Source organism: Perca flavescens, chromosome 11 (genome assembly GCF_004354835.1).
Source record: "Perca flavescens isolate YP-PL-M2 chromosome 11, PFLA_1.0, whole genome shotgun sequence".
Taxonomy (NCBI): domain Eukaryota; kingdom Metazoa; phylum Chordata; class Actinopteri; order Perciformes; family Percidae; genus Perca; species Perca flavescens.
In genome coordinates, this window is record NC_041341.1 from 22,327,389 (window position 1) to 22,348,617 (window position 21,229).

A 21,229-nucleotide genomic window follows, 5' to 3' on the forward strand; every position below is an offset into this window, starting at 1 on the left:
TTGAGGACTTCAACAGTGCAGCTCAATGAAAACAAACATTCTCATAGGGTTTTATTAAATAAGTGAAATTGCAAACAAGTTAATATTTCAGGAAATTAGAAACAACAATATAATAAAGTATTTTTTACAGCATATGAAATATGTAGAGGGAAGCTACTATGTAAATAAATGAGAATGAAGAGTAAATAGAAACATCACAAGCAGAGACACACTTATAAACTATGCTACAACTAAATTGCTTCCACACTCCATGGGCTCAATATGCGATTTAAAAGAGCCTGGCGGTGGCAATATTCCTCTGATATGGTGTTTAGTTTTAATAGGAACCCTCAGCTCAAATATGAGCTGACAAACACAGCAAGACAAACACAGTCTCTCTCCGGCAATGAAATATACACTATCAAATAGACCTGTACCTTTTTGAATCCGCTGTGTGGGTGAAACTAAAGCGCAGAACAAACAGCATTCTGATATGGCTTTGAGGGTGATAACAGCGTCTGACAGGGTGGAGAGAGCAGGCTTTGGGCTCGGTGCGAAAACACAACCTGTGATTGACATGATTCCCTGGCCTTAGAGAAGTTTACCTTTTAATAAGAGCTCAGAGAGGCCCTCTCAACAACCTGGTCCAGGCTCTCACGACAGCAGGCGACAGCTTGGGAGGTGTATGTGCATGTATTTATGTGTGTGTGGGGATTGTTTGTGTACATGCATGTGTGTGTATCGACGCACACGTGTGTCTGTGCCCACTTGTAGCAGATTTCAATCAAGGATTTCAGCCATGCCCAAATATCCCTTCTCTTTTGGGCCAAGTTGTTTGAAGAAAATGAGTGGATTCAGGATCAAGAGCCTTTCTGGAGGAATTTAAGTCTGTTTGAGGATTATGACTTCTTCATCCTGTACAAAGCCTGCAGAGAGAGCTATATAGTAGCCCTTGGAGGACAGGCTTACCAATGCATTCCAGACGGTGATATCGAAGTGATAAAACCTAGGAAAGACATCATAGTTTTGGGCACAGATCTTCAAAATAAATAGGGGAGTTTAAAACTTTTCAGTTTAACTCTAAAAGAGTAATTCTTTTAGTGTAAGAATATGCATGATCAAAACAATATTATCATAATATCATTGGATTATATAGATTTGCAATCACAAGAGGATACATAAGGTGATAAGTGAAAAGTCTTTTCACCTAAACTCACATACTGCCCGTTAAAATGTGGCCCATACACATAATTGCAAGCCAGCTTACTTGCTTTGTAAAATTCTGCAAACATTTCTTGGTTTCTTGTTTCTGCCAGGGATTGTTTCTCTGAATCCAACAAACTGCTGCAAAAGCCACACCACCTTCCATCTGACTTATAATTATAATTAGCAAACTAACACACATCCCTTGCCAGCTCTGATCAATATCTTCAGGTTTCAATCAGACTTTCTGCAGCACTGACAACATGCCTAATCTGTTTCTAAGAGATGTCACCACTAGGGTTGGGTAACGAAATGCGGTGCTAATAGGGCACCGGTTCCTACGTAAACGGTAGTAACGAGACCAAATAAGAACGCAAATTTCGGTGCCTCATTTCGGAGCCTGCCTTATTTTTTTTTTTCAGAAGCATCGCCGCATGGGACGCTACGTTACCGTTAGCTAGTAGCTGGATTAAACACGTCTTAACTGTTTAAGCTTATGTTAAGCGATGTGACTGTGTTTCCCTGTAGAGGAGTCCAACACCAGGACCTAACAGTCTGACTGTAGCTGGTTGTCGGAAACACAACACAGATGGTGCGTTTATTTGAAACTCGCCAGCCTTGTGGTGAATTCAAAGTTATTGTAAAATATCCATTTCCCATCGGTGCTTGTTTTTGGCATTTACCAGCAATTTACTGGTGAAATAAGTCATTGTTATAAGTTATTGTTATTACATTATTAATCAATCATTTAACTTTGACCATATGACCTTAGCAATAAACAAGCTGTTCTTTAATGTCGCAAACTGTCGTTTTGTGCTCCTTTTTTTAAATAATTTATATTATATACATTACAAATATATTATATACATTTCGGTTCAGGCACTGGTTGAGGCACCGGCACCGTTTTAAAAGTATCATTTTAGCACCAATATCAGAAAAAACCCAAATGATACCCAGCCCTAGTAACCACTGACCTGGCCTTCATCGAAACTACGATCACCACTCTACAGAAGCTTCATTAGTTATACAGCTGATGAGTGAACTATGTCAGCAGCACAGCCAGCTAGGTGTGGATCATCTCTGAAGGGAGCTCTTATCAAATCTGTCATTATTTACCCTGTTTACAGTGTAACCTGAAAGCAAAACAAGAAATCAATAGAAAATGGGGATAAATTACTGTAAATGTCAATATTTAAGACAGCTGAGATAAAGGGCTCTCAGCCTGTAATAGATTCTTTCCATTTACCTTAAGCCTATCGAGCAGAGGGTTAGTCAATTGCTGATAAGACCATTAGTAAGTTGTTGATAAAACAATTTAGTATTATTATAACACTAAATATAACAATGAAGATTGTTCAACGGATAAAATCAACATCCAGCAATTACACTGCCTATTCTTTTCCAGTGTATTCTTTGTGTTGCCCTTTCCTTTTCAAATAAACTTTAGTATAATTCCTGTAGCCTACCATCAGAAAGATTTAAGCATATATGGTGTATGATATACAACAAAATCCACCAAGTAATGTACAGTGGGTCTGTAAGCCTATTGCAAGAAACAATCAGCCTTCAGACACTAAGTTACTTTCCTTGGCATAGCAGACTGGACCCTTTTCTTAACTAGTTAGTCATAGTCATAGATATCACCAACAACTTTATTATACCCATTAAAGTATTATAAGGGCCAAAGGGTTGTTATGTAACGTGTACACAACTTTTAAAAAGATGCAGACTCACTGATCTCCCAGCAGTACGAGTCTCATGAGAGCAGGCTTTGTTGAGAAGGTTACGGGACTTTGTTTGACCCCAGAGCAGTGTGATTCTTGGAACTGCGGCTTTGCTGTACTTCACACTTATATCTTTTGTTCTCGATCAAGTGCACACACCCCAATACAAAATGCAGCCAAACAGACCGAGAGAGGTGATCATTCCGGGCAAAGGAAGCCATGAACGAGCAGGAGAGAGGAAGTAGCATCTCCTACAGACAGTCGCTGCAGGGGATGAACTAACTATAGCCACATCAATGACTAACTCTCACAGCAAGGACACCTCCCGTCACTTTGAAAAAAAATAAATTAAACAACAAAGGGGTACACTGACATTCACTGCCTTTCAGTTTATTGCACCAAATAACGGCTTGTCTTACGTCCAGCACAGAATTATTGTTGAATTCAGCTGCCAGTAAGACAACAGTGAAATAAAAAAACATTTTAACAACAAAGTTTCCTTCCCAGCAGGAATGATGATTGTTATATGGATTCGTAGATGAAGCAGAAAAAGTCCCCTCATCTACTGGCCTAATATGGTCATTCCAACACAGGAGGAGACCCATCTTTGTACTTCTTCATGAATTACATACACAATCAATAATGGAAAAAAATATACACTGTGAAAGGCCTTAGTCGCGCTGCCTACAAGCGGCATTGATAAATGATTTTGTGCCAGTTATGACAGCAAGGTGCATACAGTGAAGAGAGTAGAAGGCCTTTTTAATAGTGCAAGCAGAGAATTAAATCAAACCCAGGAGGGCCTCCTCTGGAAAGGAGAGATGCTGCATCTCTCTGCTCTAAATCACAGCTCTACTTAAGCCCAGCCCTCTCTTTCCCCATATTTCTACATTATCAGAGGAAACCTGTCACTGCTGTCTATGGGAAAGTTTACAAATCATGATTTATCAGAGAGAGGATCTCTAAATACCTGTGTGAGAAAATAAGCATCCCATGCATTATTATTTATAGGCCAACATTTGTTTTTGCCTTCCTTTGAGTCAAGAAAGTATCTCAAACATTATATTTTACAATGTATTTAGTTTGATGAATGCCTTAAAATGTAAAAACATATTGAAAAAATGCTGATGTACAATATAATTGCCATTTTCACTATGGCCTCTGTGTACCTGTAATTTCAAGTGCAAACTTTGTGCTCCTTTCAAGTCCTAAGTGTAAAACCCTGTAGCTTCGTATTACCCAGGAAGGGAAAAATAAAAAAAAGGCTTAAAAAGGAGTGAAAAGTTTCCAAAAGGTCAAAAATTAATCAAACTCATTACCTGTGGAAGAGAGGGATCCTGGTTGCTGCTAACTCGTTTAGCAGATTTTTAACCTCTATTTTCTTTTCAAAGGGGTGGAGATTCCCAAAGGAGCAGACGTCCATGGCTTCTCATTTACATATGGATAAGTGAATCATTATGATCCTCATAGGCCTGCCGGGGACACAAACATTATAGTTTTTAAAAACAAAAACTGCTTACAGCTAACTCATATACAGTATATGTAGACAAACATTATATCACATAGTACTCAGTTAATTACTGCATTACTTATTTTTAAACCTGAGACTTTATGCACTGAGAACCCTAAACCACAACCCAGTTTCAAGCAACTTTGCGCAATACAAAAAGGCAAAGCCACACCAGATGGGGAGAAAAAAAATCCTACTTACTGGCCACCAAGGCCAGTTGCTACCACTTTATCCAGGAAATACTGCAGAAGAAAGCCACAGAGTGATCGCCGTATGAGGGAAAGAAGTGAACCCAGGGTGATGGGCACTCAGTCCACTGTCTGGTCTCTGCTGCTAATGCAGAACTTTCTCTAGGCAGGAGCTTCTTATTGAGGAAACGCACTGGTGGCAGACAGAGGCAGATGGTTCGATACATAAGCCTGAATAGGCAAAGAGCTTTTTATGTATAGGAAATATATTAGGAAATCATTACTGCAAATATCAACAACAACTTAGCTGTCAAAGGGGTGAAAATATGTGTGTAAATATATATTCTGCTGAGTGGAGACTGACATCATCAAATAATAAAGCCAAGAATATAATTAATATTACATCTGTACGTTACCTGTGAAAATATGTGATTCAACAAAAACAGTAATGAAACATAATATAGAAAAGTATTCACTGTACATATGCATTACACATTAACAATATGTAACATGTTAATATAATTTGCAGGGAAATACTCAATATTAATGGATTTTTATTATTAATTTTGTTCCCTTAATATTTCGGTTTGATACTTTACATTTCTATACAGTACTTATCTGAAATAGGAAGTTGAAATGAATCTATTCTAAAATCAGGATCAGTGTAAAATGTTTTCTCACAGGGAAAAATATATGAGACAGCATTTAGAGTACTTCCTCACGCATAAATAGCTGAGCCTAATTTGAGCTGATTTGGGTTGTTAGGTTTATGGCCTAAACATGCCGAATGTTTGACGGCAAAATTTTGACTGGCCACAGAAATGTAAAGACAACATCCAGTTGGTAAAAGTCCCCATATGGTAATACTGTGAATTGGTCTTTAACATCTAATTAAACCCAAACAATTAACCTCTAACTCCTCCCCCCTCCTGATTAGGAAATATGTTGTTTTTATAAATGTAATGTTTTTATTTAACAATGATCCAAAATAAGTTATAACAGTAAATTGCATTTAACATTTCAGGCCTAGACATAAAACAATTTACATTAATAGTAGTAGTATTAAAAAAAATTGTTTAACTTGAGTCATATTTTCCCCACAAGAAAAAAGTAAAAATCATAAAAAACAAGTCCAAGGGAAGTCCAGGCTGTAAATGTGCACAATATTCCACATTATATACATGTCATTTCAGAGAGCATTCCAAGTGACGCAGTGTCAAATCTGTGTGACAGATTTAGGTGAACGCTGGTGAAGGGAGCCCTGTGTGGGGAGAGCGGCTTAGGGCTGACTTAAGCAGCCAGTACAAGATCTCCAACAGGCAGAAAGGAGCCCTGCTTACTGCAGAGCCGCTGCCTGTCCAGGCCACCAACACTGATAGCCAAGCAATAACCTGACACCATTGCCATCTTCTGACTACAGTCACATATGACTCTTTGTGTTAGCTTTATACTCATGAACTTCATACTTAGTTAGAAGGCATTGCATTTGCTAAGAGATTGACAAGAAAACAAAGAAGAGGCAACATTTTAGAATGTTACAACAGCCATCAGGTGTACTCTGCAAATAAAAAAATTAAAAACAATTTTATTTGAAATGAAACACAGTATTTCGGGGTTTCATACATGGAGCTAATATTTTTCTTCATTTCTAATGTTATGTCTCCCTCTTTTGGTGGCTGCTGCAGAAAGAAAGCAGGAGACCGCAATTCCTGCAATTAACACCTTAACCTAGATCAGAACTTCAAAATAGGAAGATCCTTTATTCAAATGAGTTTTTGTTACTCTGAGTGTTTTTATATACCATTGTAAGTGTATGCAGTGATAAGTGTATGCAGTGAACACTGAATTTAAATAGTTTGCTATCTAAAATCACTGGGATAGGCATTTCAATTTAAGAAGTGATGAAATGTCAGTTTTATTTAGTTTGATCACATTTGAAAGGTCAAAGGTGAACGATTATAGCCTATAGCATTTTCAGGTTTATACTTGTATTTTGTGTTTGTACTAGAAAATGTTTACATGCTTTAATGTTCAAAAAACACTTTGAACACACTTACTTTTCTCATACTGCCGTGGCTGCTGCTCCTGTATTCACCCTCTGTCTGGGACGCTCTGTAACGCCTGTCTATTTAAGCCCCCGTCTATTTAAGCCCCCCTCCCGACAAAGCCCAGTCTGCTTTAATTAGGCAGTGTGTTTCCACATTTCTGAGTTTCCTGGAATCTCCGCTCCGCTGTTGTTTCACTAGTTGCAGCTGGAGCTACTGCAACAGAGTATAGCAGGACTTTGTACTGTGAAAAATCACCAATAAAGGCTTTCTCAAACAAATACTACACAACCGGACATGTCCCAGCAGTAATGTTACCCGAAATTGGGGAGAAATAAGCAACATTGGCCAACAAGATTACAGCTATCTGGCATTAGCATGCAGCTACTTAATAGTTAGCAGTAGGCTAACGTTAGATTGTAATGGAATGGAGCAGCACTTTCTACCGTCAAAAATCGCAGATAAAGGCTTCTGAACAAAATACTACCAAAACGAACATGTTTCAGCAGTAATGCAACCCGATATAAATTACAGCATTGACAGCCAAGATTACATGTTTACTTGGCGTCAGCACGCAGCAGTGGACACTACTAGAAAATAGCCGCACTTTCTACTAGAGCTGAACGATTAATCACATTTGCAATAATATCACGATATGTTAAAACACGATTTCCTAATCGCAAAGCCTGTGATTTGGTCAAGTGACTTGCGAGAGCAATTCAGTCTGCACTCCGCAGAGAAAGCACCAACTTGGCGCTAACGCTACGCCGTACCTTGAGCAGATTTCTGTCATTCAAACAACTCTGAGTTGTAGTTTAAAACTTTTACAGCCATTTTAATAAAATGAAGGGTTTTTTCAGGCTAGAGTCCATAAATGCAGTTAATGGATACAGGCACGCAGAACTGAAGGCTCGGTTAGCAACGATTAGCAACGATTAGCTCCGATTAGCGGTTAGCTCCAGTTAGCTAGCTCCGTTATAAAGATATGGAGTGGAGGAGACTGCCGCGGAGAGGGGTAACAACCAGACTCTGAAAAATAACGTTTGGGGAGCTTTAACAGCAGTGTGGCTGCGTTGTTTCAACGGTTTTATTAGTACAGTTAATCCCACGGCAAGACCACCAGCAGCATGCTGCTACTACTAACTAACTAACTATCGTTACGATAGCCCCTCTGAGTAAGTAGTGTTGACGAACGGACCGAAGAGCCGATTAATTAACCTATTAAGAGAACTGAATGTTGCTACATGGTAGGTAGGCTGTCACAAGGAGACCGCGCACCAGGCTACTGAACGAGACCAGGGTGGGAAATTAGGACCCGGGTACTTTTTCAAAGTGGCGGGTGACTTTGCCTTGTATACCCAAGGGGTTAAGCGAGCGTCTGGAATGCGTAGCTCCTATGGCGCCATTTTGATGCTAACAAGCGATCACCCACCATTAGCATTCCATTGACTGCCATTCATTTTGACGTCACTTTGACAGCGAATAACTTTACATCTGAAGCGTTTAAAGACTCCATTGGTCCATTGTTCATTTCTAAAGAAACACGACAATATATAAAAGGCTCCATTACCTTGTACCTCACGTTATGGCTCTGTAGCAGACGTTTTTGTAAAAATAGGCTAACGATTGTGTAGGGCTGTCAAAATTGCTCAAAAATGACGTTCAAATATTCCCTCTAAAATAACACCAAATATTCGAACTATTTGAACATCTAGTTGCGCATGCATCCAAGGTAGCGCGCGACATCGTGACGTCAAAATGATGCAATATCCGGCCGAGCGGAGGTCGCGCACGGCTCTTTTTTTTCAGCGGCGCACGACAAAGAGGAAACAGGAGCCTGAATGAGTTCGCCAACAACGTGCTGTCAGGACTCAGAGTTACTGCAAGTCTCTCTGATAAACTTACCGGGTTAAGATGAGCTCTTTTATGGTGAATGAAAGGCTCAATCCGACGAAGTAGTTGGATTGAGTCTTATCTGACTCTTGTTATGTGAAGCACAGTGGTCAACTTCTGTTGTGTTTACTAGTGCTATATAAATAAAATGAAATGAAATTGAATCACATCGAAGCATTGACGGCAATGCTGCTGCCAGTTCTGCCGTTGTTTACCTTTCTCTTTTTCTTCTAGTCCGTAGAAAGGGCAGCGTCGGTAACCTTTGCTCATTAGCGCCACCGCTGTTCAGGAGAAGACTGCAGCTAGTGTCGCTACCACCCACGCAGGTATAAATAGTCACGGCGATCTCATGATGTCACATTTGTATGCGCCAGCTGGGCTGCATCCAGTATGTAACGGCTTTCAGGCGCGCTAGCAAAGCAGACAGCCAGATAGCCTCTGCTACCGCGAGCATTTTTTTCCACTTTTTTTTTTTTTATTCAAATATTAATTTTCCCCTTTCGAAATTCGTTTTTTTAAAACTATTCGAATATATATTTGAATTTAGAATATTCGTTGACAGCCCTATAACCAAGCGACTTACTGTCGCATAGTAGAGGAATTACCGTGTAGTACAGGAGAAGCTCGCAGGCGGTTTGGACTTACATGAGCTGTTTAGGTTTAATTACTGTTAACTAGCATTTTAGTTAGCAATAATTAGCCTGTGCCCATGTTATCTCCTTACATATACTTACGCTCTCTGTCTCTGTAAGATTGGGAATGATTGAGATTTCTCTTGGCACAGCTACCAGAAGACTTACAACTTTCAGACAGGTTGCTCACGTCACATCTACGTTGTCGCTCTCAGTTGGAGGATGCACAGTAACGCTCAGCGCTCACTGGAAAAGTGCTTCTAATATCCTTCACTGGTCTCCGTCCAGACCAACAGGCTCTGTTGGTCCATTTTATGTCAATGTGTATACCAGCCACAGTGGCGGGTGGATTGTCAAACATTCCTTGTAACGGATTGGACAGCTTTTGTCAAAGAATGCTGTTGCTAAGTAACAATGCACAATGCTTAGGAGTCGCGTTATGTTACTGCTAATGAATCCCCAACATTTCCGGATTTTGCTGCTTCATAATAAACATTCAAATACCAAAATTAACTGAGGACTTTTATTGTGAAGAATTTATAGGAAATTAAACCGTTCACAGCCGGGGCTTTGACCACGCATGCTGCCATCAACTCCAGACTTTTGTCAAGTAGTTTTCAGCGCTAGTCCGTGACACCATATAGCTGAGCTGAGGTACAGACAAAATGAAAATGATCAGTTCAAACAATGTGGCGACATATCCCTGGTGTTAAGAGGCCCTCTGTGGAGTCAGCGGTAGCTATACAAACTGTTGAGGGCGGAGTAAAGAAAAAGTGAAGGTAAAAAAGACCGTGCAAAACATTTCAGACCGTCCTGCCAACCTGTATTAAACTTCAATTTACGCTGTAACGATTTTTCAGTCGCTGAAAGCTGCTGCTGATTTAATCCTGTCGGCTCTCTGCTGTTCAGTTCCCCCCGCGCCGCACGCAACACACACACACACACACACACACACACACACACACACACACACACACACACACACACACACACACACACACACACACACACACACACACACACACACACACACACACACACACACACACACACTCGTTATTGTAAGTGAAATGATAAACAAGTTAAAGTACTTTATCAAACCGTATGAATGTGTGTCCCAGGCCAGGTTAGGAATTAAATTAACAATGCGAAGAGCAACACGCCACTGACAGAAATGTTCAAATTTATCTATTCAATAAATGTGTCTTAAACCCACCACCCATTTTCATATTATACCAACATTTGCAGCATCCTGAGCCTTTTTGGAAAGGTTACTAGGACAACTCAGCCCAGAGTAATTTTATTCTCTCTTTTTTAAAGAACTGTACAAAAAAAAGCAACTTTCACTGTCTCTTGCGACTTCATTGCAACAAAAATACAAAAGGCATCGCAAATTTATCGCAATTCTTTACAAAAGCTCACGCAAAATCCTGGAGGGACTGTTTAATGCTATGTTACTGAAAGATGAGTCAATATTTTATATTTATTTATATATTTTTATATATTAACATGTAGGCCTACAATTACTGTAGATTATGATTGACCAAACACAATTTAACCATGGTCTCGCAGGCTTTTTTTCACACCACTTTTTATTTTCCTATATTAATAAAATATGTATAAATAATAAAAAATTATTTATTGAAGCAATTTAAAATATGCTAGTGCACTTTTTATAAATTTGAATTCTGGAAAAAGTGGCTGGTAAAAAACATAAGTGGCTGGTAAAATTGGGCATCCACCAGCCACTGTGGCTCGTGGGCAAAAAAGTTTTTCCCACCCTGAACAAGACCGTAAGGACCGTAACCGAGGGTACTGCATGAGTCTATATTTAAACGGGTGTCTAGGTTCTCGGCAAGTTTGAGTTATCAACCGATCCCAGAAGCCTTAATTTCTCGTGCATCTTAGATGATTGTGTACATAGAAATTCATAGGCTACATTATCGATGGATATCACATACAAATATGTTATCTTGGTAGTTATGTCAAGTTAAATGTTTGTTACATGGCAGGTAGGCTGTCACGAGGAGACCGCGCACCAGGCTACTGAAGACCGTAACCGTGCCTAATGCATGAGTCTATGTAATCAAACGGGTGTCTAGGTTCTCGGCAAGTTTGAGTTATCAACCAATCCCAGAAGCATTTTAGAATTGTGTTCATGGAAATTCATAGGCTACATTACCAAGGGGAAAGTATTATATCACATACAAATACACGTAATGTTATCTTGGTAGTTATGTTAAGTTAAATGTTAGAAGTGAATGTTGCTACATGGTAGTTAGACTGTCACGAGGAGACTGCGCACCAGGCTACCAAATGTAACCATGGCCAGTGCGTGAGTATAGTGTTGGTCAGTATAAGTGTGTAAATAGTATGTCAAGACCGAATGTAACCGCAGCCGCTCGAGTCTAATGTAATCAAGCGGTGTCTTGGTTCCTGGCGGGGAAGTAAACACGCAGTCACCAACACCCCTGCCGCCACCGCCGAGGGCCCAGGAACCTGTGACCGAATCTATTAACTCGATAGGCCAACCAACGACCGTCCGGTTGAACCGACTTGCGTAAAAGAATCGGTTGTCCCATCACTATGAGTAAGTGCAACGGTGAGCTGTCACACACTCGGCACGCAACTTCATGAGGGGGGGTGGCTGGAGGCAGCTCCTCTGTGTGCGCTGTAAAAAAAAATACACTGTATATGTATGTATGTATGTATGTATGTATGTATGTATGTATGTATATATATATATATATATATATATATATATATATATATATATATATATATATATATATATATATACACACACACACACACACACACACATACACACACACACATTATTACATACATATTATTACAGTAAATACATATTACAGTAAATAATTAAATAATCTAAATACGTGTGGTAAAGCCCCGTCATTTTTTTTATATTTCTGCAATCTGCACTTTAGTTTGTGTGATAATGTTTCTGACTTTCATATGAATGTTTACACCAGGCTTGGTCAGTGCTCAATATATTACTGTGATTGAAATAGTTAAATAAAAGAGGTCATTCATATAAATTCATGCATCTCCTAATTCCATCATCACATACAGGCCTGGCCTCCAGGAAAGAACAGTTTGTTTAATATTGTGTTGTTCATACTATACAATGATTTATTGCTCGTCTTTGTTGAATAATACAGAAGACAAAGAGCTAAAAAAATAATTGCATATTAAATCGCAATCGCATTACTGGTGAAAAAAATCGCATTAGATTATTTTCCAAAATCGATCAGCCCTACTTTCTACAGTCAAAAATTGCAGATAAAGGCTTTTAAACCAAATACTACATAACCGGAAATGTTTCAGGAGTAATAATGTAATCTTTTACGGCCGTTAGCATGTAACTACATGCAACAATGTTAACACAAAAAACAACACTCCAGTAGTCCCTGCCTGAACCATTCATAGAAGGCAGCTTTACCTAAAACTTAGCAAAGAGTAGAAAAAAACTGTTGAAACCTGGAGCGTTCAGAACAGTTGGAAATCTGAACGTTTTAGCTCACAGAGATTTCTCTGAAATATGTTTACCTCATTATTTGTTGTTTTGGCCACATTTAACATTAAAGCCGACATTATAACATTATGGATAAGACAGAAAATACGGAAAAGCATAAGATCAACTTTAAAGGTATGATGTCACTGAGAGCTGGATGCTGGTTAATTCATTCTCAAATCTGGGAGCTCCCTGACATCTAGTGGACAAAATCTAGACTGTTTTTGGAGACCACAGGCCAGCTGCACTGCAAGTGCAAATGTGTGCGTTTGTGTGTGTCATCCTTGTGTGTGTGAGTTGTGTGTCCCCCCCACCCCCAAATAATGCCCGATAACAACCTAAACCAACTTAACTAAGACCACCTTAACCTAGTCCCTGAAACAATACCATTGAGTTGAACAAATCTCAACAGAGTCGACAATATATGCTTTACATAAGTAGTATTTACAGCAGATATTTATTTGATATGGATTACATGTATATTGTGCAGATGTTGTTATTATTCTGTTCACATCTTTAGCTGACATAATCCCTTACGAAGACAAACTAATTTAGTTTTCCAATCAATCTGGCAATATTCTAAGTCAACAATGTTGAACACAGCACTAATGCTAAGTCCAGTAGACCTAGAACTGAAAGCATGCCAGAATCAATACTCAGACCAAGTTTTATTGGGCCAAATTCAAGACTGGAATTTTGAAAGTAATTGAAGCCAAGAAGTTGCTAAATAGAGGTTAGTTTACAGTATGGGCCAATAATTATTAATTACTGGGACATCCAGGTTATAGGCTTTATAAAGGTTATTTCACAGCCTTCTGAAAATGACCTAAGAACAGGGAGCAGAGCTGTTGGCTGAAAAGCAAATACAAATTTATTTTTTTAAAAGCTCAAAAGGCACACTATCAAGGCAGCAGGTAAAGGTCTTGGATATAGCACACAGCAGTAGTAAGAGTCTTGTAGGCAGTGCAATTAAGTGTCATTTACCTAACCAGTTCAATATTTACTCAATAAGGAAAATACTGATGAATTGTTGATGTTGTCTGCAAATTACTTACATTGCAAAGAATGCAGGAGCTACTGCCACTTGAAAGTGGCAAACAAATGTGTCAATTATTATTATTTTTCTATTTTAATACAATACTCACATTCCCTTATGTTCAAGGAAAGACTGGCTGTAAAGAAATCCCTTACTAGCGTTGACTCCAGTGTAACAGACAGGGTAACAAAATCCACAGGCCTTTAGTGCTAAACTGCATTTTTAAGTTCAGCTGAAGGAAATATGAGGCTTCAGCTGTCTTTGGAGTCTCGCTGATACTTTATTTTTTATTTTATGTGATCAAATAAGGACATCTGCTGAAAACAGGGATGAACAAGTATTAGCCACCACAACTTGAGAGATAGCAGCCTTACTAGAGCTAATCCGATGCAAGATATGCCAGTTTGTGGTTGATGGGATTAGACAACAAATTTGGTCGCCCATGCACAGAGACAATAAACAAGAGAGACACAAGTCAGACAGGTCACAGCAGACAACACATGAGACACACATACTAACACATATTCCAAAAGAACATTGGTAAAGCTTAGAAGCATGCATAGTCACTTTTTGAGTCTCTGTGTCACCCTGGACAGCACCCTTTCCTGTGCACCTCACATAAACAACATCACCCAGACTATTTTCTTCCACCTCCATAATATCTTTAGACTCTGCCCATGCCAATCTCAATCCAGCACTGAAGTCTTGGTCCACGCCTTAGTTACATCCCATATTGACTACCGTAATGCTGTTCTCCTTGGCCTTCCCACAAAACTGCTTACCAGGCTTCAAATCATTGAACTCTGCTGCCCAGATCATTACCCGCACAAAGTCTTCCGACCACACCACCCCCGTTCTCATCCAGCTACACTGGCTGCCTGTTCAATACCTGATTAATTACAAAAACCTTTTGCTCACTTTCAAAGCCCTCCACAACTTAGCCCCAACCTACATCTCTGATCTCCTCCAGGATTACACTCCCTCCCGCTCTCTGCGCTCCTCCTCTGCTGGTCTCCTAACCATCCCACGCCTCTGCACCATGGGTGCGAAGGCTTTCAGCTGCCCTGCTCCCAGGCTCTGGAACTCCCTGCCCCCACACATCCGTCAGTCTGATACCATAACATCAAGGCAAGGCAAGGCAATTTTATTTATATAGCACATTTCAGCAACAGGGCGATTGAAAGTGCTTTACATAAAACTTAAAACATAGATAGCTCAGTTGGTAGAGCGGGCGCCCATGTATAGAGGATTACTCCTCGACGCAGCGGGCCCGGGTTCGACTCCAACCTGCGGCCCTTTGCTGCATGTCATTCCCCCCTCTCTCATCTTCAGCTGTCCTGTCAATTAAAGGCCTAAAATGCCCCAAAAAATAATCTTTTAAGAGAACAGAGTTGCGGCGGACCTGGAGTTTGTTCCAGATATGTGGAGCATAAAAACTGAACGCTGCTTCCCCGTTTAGTTCTGACTCTGGGGACAGAAAGCAGACCTGTCCCAGACGACCCGAGAGGTCTGGGTGGTTCGTAGTGCAGTAGCAGATCAGAAATATATTTGGCCCTAAACCGTTTAGTGATTTATAAACCAGCAGAAGTATTTTGAAATAACCTCTTTGAGGCACAGGAAGCCAGTGTAAAGACTTCAGAAGTGGAGTGATGTGATCCACTTTCTTGGTCTTAGTGAGGACTCGGGCAGCAGCGCTCTGAATCAGCTGCAGCTGTCCGACTGATTTTTTTAGGGAGACCTGTAAGGACACCGTTACAATCAAGTGAGTCTACTAAAGATAAAAGAATGGACAAGACCTTTAACCCTTGATATATTATTAAGGTGGTAATAGGCTGACTTTGTTATTGTCTTAATGTGGCTGTTGAAATTCAGGTCTGAGACCATCATGACTACACCAAGATTTCTGGCTTTGTCTGTTGTTTTTAACATTGCCGTTAGAAGCTGAGCGCTGACTTTCAATCGTTCCTCTTTTGCTTACTCTCTATAATTTATACCATGCATGGTGTTTCCTTTCCCACAACAACACTGCTGCTTCAATCCCCCCATGTCACATAGGCCTATGTCTCTTGTGCCATCGTGTTTTGTCTACTGTTTGTCGTTGCCATGTCTTGCTGCTTTATCTGTATGAGCAGGCCTTCTATGTTGTGGACTCTGTCTCCAGAAAACCACCCCAAATCTTTTCATTACATGACGCTAATTAATTAGTCCATCAGATGTAGTATAGGTGATGGATCATCTTTCCATTGCATGGCTATCCATATGTTCACTGTGATAAGGGCTATTCTAATGAATTTGAGATTGTTTTAGTGACTTTTCCGGGTTCGACATAAACAATGGCCCAATGGCCTGGGGCCAGTAAAACAGCATGTCGGGCAAGTTGACTGGCCAGTCGCTGGCCCGTTCGGGTCAGTGACATTGTTTTGTAAATTGGTGCTAACATTAGGTGCAACTATCTCTAACGTTGTTAGAAATGGAGTTCGCTAACATCAGCAAACGACCCCCGGTACCTGCCACAAAGAGCCAACACATGCTTTGGACCTTCAGCAGAGGCTGCAGCAGCTCAAACCCAGCCAGACCGGAGCTGCTGTCCGCTCTCCTCCTTCGCCGGGAACAAGCTAGTAATATTAGCGTACGTCGCTGGGCCTCCAACGGACTGCAGCTCCGGTCTGACTGGGGTCGAGTTGCGGCTCTGCAAAATCAGCTTTGCTAAATCAGCTTTCCCAGTGCTGCGTTCAACTGTGTTGGAAATTTTACAATCATTTCCAAATTAACGCATAAAATAGCCCAGTGAACATGGCTGGGAAATAGTCAGGTTACTACAACATGAACATGAAGAGGAAACACACTTGTTACCAGATGGCTGTTGTTTGAATAAAATAATTTTACTTTAAATATCTTATATTTGAATGATCAGCACGTCTTTTCCTCTTTAGAACATTGTGGCAAATTAGCTATGTTACATAATTTTAGAACAATAATTAATATGTACCAAAGCCACATCACAAAAGGTATCAATGATTGCTCTTTTTGTGGGGCAGTGGGGAAAAAATGTCATGTTGAACCCTGCTTTTATCATAGTGTCGCCCAGTATGGTTATTCTCTATAGTTCTGCAGGGATGGTTATGGATTTAGACATGGGCAGGCCCAGAACACATGTATCAGTGTACCTAACGTTATACCAGTTTTACAACTGGGAGCACCTACTGAGGCTTTATGTGCAGCCTGTCAGGGGTATAACGTTAGTACATTCAATGAATGAGCTTGTATTGTGTCATTTTATGTCTATTGTTAAAAGAGAAATACTGACTACCAATACACTGTGCTTCCCATTCCTCTTATTCAAAATTACACACACAGGTCTTCATCCTAGAAGGAAATCATGAAAAGTAACGTTACCCAATGACTTGATATCCAAACAGTTAATGTTACCGGCCTATTTTCACATTAGATAATAATAGTTCATAAAAATATATAGCTTAACTTTAAGTTTTGCACAAAGGTGCTCTCAACAGGTAAGAGGTAGGCCCTCAGTTTGGTTTCGACTTCGCCTTCACATAGGCTAACAACTAATTAGCATTTAAGCTAACTAACGTTACCTGTTACCTTAGTGCTTTTTGAGACTTTAGCATTTGGTCACAGGGTCAAGTTTCGAACTTTAAAAAACAAAGCAGGTCGTTTAAACCACTTACCGCTATTTTTTTTAAACACATCCCAGGTTCCTCATGGATTTTTCTATAGATTGTATCCAGGTGGGGAAAAATATTCCTGCTAATTGATTTTCACCGATAGACGTCGATATAAACCCTGCCATTCAAATATGATAACCGGAAGTGACATACAACCTTACTATTCTTTTTTTTTATTTTTATTTTTAGTAAAGACCATAGGTACATCGCCAGTATGTATATACAAATAGTCAATACCAGAGGTGCATATACAGAGAAAAATACATGTAGAAAATAAATAAAAAAGTAGAAAAGAAAAGTGTACTAGTAGCTACATATTAAGTCAAATGTATCACCGGTAGGCCTACATGAGAAATTTTTCAAACACACTTCCAGTCTTAATTGCCTTCTTATTTTTTAATGTCTCTTATAGTGTTGCATATTGGTGCAGTTCTTGAAAGAACTGTTCAAAGCTTGGTTTGGAGTCCGCCCATTTCTTCTTGTGAATGTGAACTTTCCCCAATACCAAGATTAATTGAACAAAATAAACAACATCATTGTCCAACGCATTGCCTTCAAAACAAATAAAGATATCTTTATCTTTAAATTGAATTGATTGCCCAAGTGTTCCGTCTTATAAGATGTTGAACATCTACCCAAAATATTTGAGTATACATACAGTGAAAGAACAAATGACAGATTGTTTCTTCTTCTAGTTCACAGAAAGTACAAGAATATTCAATATCAAGTTTAAATCTCCTTAATGTCCTTTTTACTGGATATATTTTATGTAAGATTTTTAAAGAAACCTCTTTTACTTTGTTATTAAGACAGAATTTGTCACCAATTAACCAGATTTTTTGCCAGTTCATTTCTCCAAAGATTGAAGGGCAGAGTTACCGCTTATATACAATTCCTGTGTATGTGTTTATTAGAACATTTATTCTTGGTAATGTCAATCCCCCCAAGGAATATACCACTATTAAGCGGATTGATCACTGACAGTACTGAACCACTGAGAAGTTGCACTCCTCGGCACAGCATCAAAAAACCTTGCTATTCTTGTAAAGGGCGTCATCAAAATTGAAATTTTATTATCAGATGAATTTGCATAGTTCATTAGGGAAAGCAAAGGAAATGTCTCTTCCTGCTGCTATTTTGCTTGCCTTATGAAAAACTATAGCCTACTATCACAATTAGCCTATAGTAGCCTATGTAGTATGATAGACTGTAAAAATGCAACTAATTTTAAATGTGCTGCCCATTGATAGGCCTACATTTTTTTGTTTTAGATGTAAGAGACTGGCTGTGGTCAGGTTTTCAAAGTTGAGCCCATAATAAGCAGGCCTAAATGTAGACAAGATGAATGAGTTACTGTGTTGCTTTTATCTGTACTGGCAATGCATAAAAAGAAGAATAGAAGAAGGTATGGGACAGTGAGTTGTCAGGGTAATACTTTCTAACAAGATAATAAAGAAGTTGAATAATATTAACAACCTTGATGTACACAACACTGCTGAATAACTCATCATCCCTGTTGTCTGTCTCTTTTTCTCTCAGAAAGCCACAGTTCAAAATGTCTGATTTGTTGAGGCAAATGTAAAGTCTATTATATCTGAAATACGTTCTGAGGATGTACTTCTCTATACATAGAACCTGGCAAATTATGTGCACAGGAGAGTGCCAGTCATACTTCTACCTGTCTGGATTGATGGAGGCAAATAATGAACACTGACAAGGACTGCATGCAGTAGACTACACAAGCCTGCACCCTCTTCAACATGAAAGTGGCTAAGATTTGAGGAGAGACTCTGGAGGACTGCAGGGGACATCAGGCAGAGGTCACCATCTGAGCATTTCCAACTGAAGTGGTAATTCTGCAGAGAGCAGGTAAATACAACACCTGCTTACTTCCACTCTATAGACTGCAACACTTTGTAGGCTTTTCTTGATAGAGAAAAACTGCATATGATTAAGTGCTGCTGCTAGTAATGTTTCTATCCTTAAGGCTACCAAGAAGAAACTGAAAAGAATACAACTTTAACACAGTTCTTTAGTTTGAACTCTGCATATATGTTGGCAGTTCTCCTTATGTGCATTAGATGGCACTATTGTCCTTATAATGTGGTGGTTAAACCCACAATCAAATTATAATGTCCTTATTAAGTCAGCATTACTGAGGCAAGCACTCAGCAGTCTTGTATAAAGTACCTGAAAGCAATACTTGAGTAAAAGTACAAGTATCTTACCAGAAAATGACTTTGGTAGAAGTTAAAGTTTCCTTTTAGAATATTACTTGAGTAAAAGTCTTAAAATATCTGTGATTTGCTGTACTTAAGTATCAAGAGTATTTTTCTGATACTAAATGTACTTAAGTATTAGAAGTAAAAGTAAAAGTAAAAAAAACTTTGATTATGAACTTTATGGCCAAAGGTGTGTAATGTTATCTTCGTCACCACTTTCGGAGTGGTGGTCATCGTCTGTTACCAAGTCGGCAGAGCCTGCACCAGATGCTTCCATGACACTATCAGTCACTATGCTTCCTCCTCTTCTTCTTTAGTTTTGGCCTATGGTTGTTGTTTTTTTGCCGCTTGGCAACAAACAGGCATTAAATCACCAACTGGAATGGAGGGTGCATTATCTTGGCAATTTAGAAGCAATAATTCGCCAAACCTGCTTTTTTTCAGTGTAACAAATTTCTTCTGATTTTATTTTGTAGTAACAAGGGGATAAGATGCTGAAATGTAGTGGAGTAAAAGTATACATTTTATTTAGGAAATGTAGTGGAGTAAAAGTAAAAGTTTCAGGAAATATGCATAATGAAGTAAAGTACAGATACGTGAAAATTCGACTTAAGTACAGTAGCGAAGTATTTGTACTTGGTTACATTACAACACTTGCACTCAGCATATCTGATATCAACAAGTTGAAGATGGTTTCTATTTTTATGTGAAATATGTTGAATGCTGCGTGTTGTGTGTTAATATAGTTACAGGTTTGGTGTCATTAATGCAAGTTTTAGTAGCGATTAATGATCATGTAATGACTCGACTGCAGAGCAAGAGAGAAATGCTGTCAACACAAGAACCATTAAACACTGACTTGGAACATGGTCATCACAAATTGTTGCAACCAACCATATGGTTATTTAAATAATTAAAAAACTAAAACCTATATTCATAAGACTATGAAACCACTGTTTTCATGTTAATAATTTCTCAGATGCATAACCCATCAAGGCAAGAAACATCTGCATAATTTTTGTTGATGCATAAAATGTGACATCTTATATAGCCTTATTTCTTGTGATACCGCCTGACTCTGTAAAAACTGGTTGGTCTGCTTCATGTACCTGGAGTTAATATTGCACAAGCCCGGTGTTGTCATTTTAAATGAAGATGCATGGTGCTAACAGGCTTACATCCTGCAGCCACTTTGCCTTCATGTGTTCTTGTCGTGATGAAGGATTACCTCACATTCCCTATCTTATCATACATTCTACAGGTTCCTAGCTTTATGAAGAGCACCAATTGTAAACATGCAGAGTGCTTGATTGTGCTCATTAATTATTTAATATTATGTGATCACAGAGGAATTGACTTTGAAAAGACAGATCATGGTAATCCTATTTGCTTGGAAATATCTGTGAAGGTGATTGAAAGATGGTCTTATTATAAATGATTCAGAAAGCATGAATATAGGAATATATATATATATATATATATATATATATATATATAGGAAGCATAGAGAAATTTATAAATTTCTTTCATGTCCATAAAGTTTACATTAAACCATTCTAATATTTAATGAGAG

General features: G+C 39.0%; 1 long non-coding RNA gene across 3 annotated transcripts in view; it reads right to left on the reverse strand.

Annotated features, from left to right (window-relative positions):
• The window catches only part of LOC114564570 (uncharacterized), a 111,181-nt gene extending 93,630 nt beyond the window's left edge, over positions 1–17,551 (reverse strand). Inside the window, exons 1-3 of one of the 3 annotated variants that reach the window (XR_003693772.1) lie at positions 17,438–17,551; positions 4,226–4,378; positions 105–985 (exon numbers count right to left, since the gene is read on the reverse strand). This is a non-coding gene — a long non-coding RNA (uncharacterized LOC114564570). Of the gene's footprint in view, positions 1–104; positions 986–2,161; positions 2,316–4,225; positions 4,379–17,437 lie in introns of those variants that run through there. The other 2 variants (XR_003693774.1, XR_003693773.1) reach the window with 2 other exon arrangements.
• Positions 17,552–21,229: the final 3,678 nt, after the last annotated feature.